This window comes from Polypterus senegalus, chromosome 10, assembly GCF_016835505.1.
Source record: "Polypterus senegalus isolate Bchr_013 chromosome 10, ASM1683550v1, whole genome shotgun sequence".
NCBI classification, from domain to species: domain Eukaryota; kingdom Metazoa; phylum Chordata; class Cladistia; order Polypteriformes; family Polypteridae; genus Polypterus; species Polypterus senegalus.
In genome coordinates, this window is record NC_053163.1 from 146,844,559 (window position 1) to 146,848,222 (window position 3,664).

Genomic DNA, 3,664 nt, shown 5'->3' on the forward strand with positions numbered 1-3,664 from the left:
ACGTCACTTCCGGTTCCACCCCTGAAGAAGTCACTTCCTCCTTCCATCTTTAAAACCCACCATATACGTACTGTTTTGGACTGTTTGTTTTTCGCAACCTTTTCACTGTAGCAGCCATTTTCCAAGAATACGGGAGGCTGCCCCAAACCTCTTTATGTGCTCGATTATTTATGACAACATCCTGTAATTTAAAAACATAGACGAGACGAGGAAGATGACATCCAGAATATAAGAGGTGACACAAAGTAGACCAGAAAAGTAACATGTGGAAGTGTGTCTGGAGTTCGTGAACAGGTGCAGGAGCCTCAGACCTCGTGAGCGTAGTTGTCCAGGAGAAAAGCCATACGGCCGTGAAGTGCTGAATGGAGGGGCTGGCTGATTGCTCGTTTACGTGCACGAGAGCAGTTAGAACTGCCATTCCACAGTCTGTAAAGCAAGTCTGGTTGCACTTTGTGACACTTGTAGTTGCCACACCCACCATATGACAAACCACCTCAAGATCCAAGATTAGGACCCGAGTGCAGCCATGCAACGGGTGACGCGTGACACTTGGGCACGAGCCTTAATGCTATTTTATTGATTTGGTTCAAAGATGCGCTCTGTAAGCTCAAATAAAAACTCACCTTTAACTAATATGGGACTTGTTTTGTAATTCAGTTGATCCAAGTGTTACACTGCATTTTGCCTCAGGGGGTCGATGTGCAGGACACATGTATACCAGCTTGATCTGTGTTATACAAAGCATCCCATGACATTCATAAAATGGGATTCATATGCTCATAGAATGTGAATCCCCCAATGGCTTGATTTATTACAGGGTGAGTCAAAATTATATCAACACTAATGGTACCACTATGTATATAGTCAGTCAGTCATTACCCAACCTGCTATATCCTAACACAGGGTCATGGGGGTCCGCTGGAGGCAATCCCAGCCAGCACAGAGCGCAAGGCAGGAACAAATTCCGGGCAGGGTGCCAGCCCACCGCAGACTACGTATATACTTATATACAATTTTTCTGGACAATTTGTTTGCCACATATGGTACATGTGTTGAACATGATGGCAAACAGGTTGAGGCATTCCAGTAAATCACCTTGCACAAATGAAGTATGCTTTGTGAATAAATTGTTTCCGCCATTCAAATGTTAACATAATTTTGACTTGCCCTGTATTTTTATAATTGAAAAGACTTGGCATTCTCTCAGCTAAACGAAGAGTGAGGCTCACATATTCTACAAGATGGACCCCCCCATTCCCTTGCCTGGACTGAAGGAGAACATAATGGATGGTTTCAGTCAGAGTAACAGAAAATTCAGCATGACTGGCATTCCACTATAAATATTTGGGAATTCTTTAGTGGGCAGTGAGACCAATGTAGTGGATGGACACTGTGGGGACATCCCAGCAGGAATGGTTAATAATAATAATAATAATAACTAGCCAACCCGCGGCGTACCATACGCCGCATAATCAGGCCGGTTTTTAATGATTTTTAAGCACAGGGAGAAAATTAACATTTGAAAAATCAGTAATGTAATAAATCAGCAACATTGTAACAATGCACGGAACGAACCAACACACAATCGTCCGTGACTGAAAACTGGCGGACCGCCATCGCGCCTTCTCCTCCTAGACGGAGGGATGGGGGTGGACGGCGCTCAGGCGCGGAGGGTGGAACGGGAGGAGAGGAGAAGGACATCCACTCTGCTCCCTCCGTCATGCTAGTCTGCTGATTTCTCATTCAGTATACACTGCTTGCTCATGTGCCCACCTCCAACTCGTCACTCGAGTCGTTGTCGTCTTTGTACAGTCCAGATGCACCTGTGACTCACGTAGACTTTTCATTGCTCTGTGCGGTTTTGGCTGCTTTTCTATATAGAGCGACGGCAGACGCGGGCCGGTGAAAAAGGAGTGTTGGTGGGCAGGGAACCGTCTTCCGTGCTCCTGCTGGAGCATCTAAGAAGACGCATATTTGTTGCGGATGCGAATTGCTGTATGTAGCGTGTAAAACAGTTTGCTATGGTGCACGCGGTCGTGCGTCGTAACTGAAAACTCGGTTTTTAAAGACTGCTTACTTCATTGTGTTTTAACCTCAGTTGTAAAGGATTGTTTTAAGGATCCCATGGGATACCCCTCACAAACCGTTTTACGCGCTGCATATGGCGATTCACCTCCACGAGAAACACGCCTCTATGAACAGTCAACGTGGCTCGGAGGTGCATGTGGCCTCTATGACAGACGAATATAAATGACGCCGTTTTTTCTGTGTCGTCGCGTCCGAGTTGGTGGGTGTGGCTCTGCGAGTTGTCGTCGTATCCAATGGTCTTGGAGTTGGTGGGCGTGACTCCTTCCTGCGTGCACCATAGGTGTCTTACTTGTCGGTGGCTTAGTGAATCCGCGCCCCTTACGGCGTGCTTTCCATGGGTGTCTTGCCTTAGTGAATTATATATATAGATAATAATACATTGTATTTATATAGCGCCTTCCCAATGCTCAAGGCACTTCACAGAGTTTAAGAAAGAACGGCAGAGTATACAGTATATAGCATTGTACTAAACCAGAAAAAGAAATAAATAAGAGGCCACGGTGAAAAAAAAATATGGACACAGTGAAGAATAAAAACTAATGTCGAGATTAAAGTCGACATGTTGACTTTACTCTCAACATTTCCACTTTATTCTCGTAGTTTATTTTGTCAGTAGAATGTCGCAAACTAAACTTCATCTTAAAATGAATGTTTCATTTACTAGATTTTCTCAAACCCTGTCATAAATGATGTAGCACATTAAATGCTTTGTGTTAACTGTTCCCCGACCCATGTTAATCGGTACACGCTTCTTAAACTGATTTCCTCTTACACTAAGAGGAGGCGCAGGCAGCGATCGCTGCACAGAATACATTCACTTAATGATATTCCTGCTCTCTGAACATTTTGAATGCTAAGATAAATACTTAATATCATTTTCATGATGAAATGTATTAAAAGCATATGGGGGCACGGTGGCGTGGTGGTTGCACTGCTGCCTCGCAGCAAAGGGATCCCGGGTGTTATTTATCTGAGACCACCCAGCCAACCCACTGAACATTCTACCTAACATAAATGATCTCAAACAGTCCTCATGGTTTTCAAGCCTCACGTGGAAGAATTAGATAATGATGCTCATGGAACCTCTGGCCTTCATCCTTCACTGTAGGGACAGCACGGTGCCCTGATCAGATGGTGGGGGCGCAGATCACCACCACAGAAAACCAGAAAGAGAACAACAGAGAAAATGGGGCTTACTACGGATTGTGGAACCATGAAAGAAATGATTGTTCAATGCATATACAAAATATCAGTGTTACATTAGAATGAAAGCGTTTGACTCAGTTGATCGAGCTGCCCTGTGGGACATCCTGAGGGTTTGCGGGATCCCCTCGAAGCTGCTGGATATCTTGGCGGCCTGTACACTGCTACTGTGAGCGCTGTGCAGAGTGGAGGCAGACCCTCTGTGTTTTTCCCAATTGATTCTGGGGTTTGTCAGGGGTCTGTTCTGCTCCTACTCTCTTCAATGCTTGTATGGACTGGGTGTTGGGCAGGTCATGGGGTCCAGCGGCTGTGGGGCATCTGTTGGTGAAGAAAGATTCACGGATCTTGACTTTGCTTACAATGCTGTGATCTT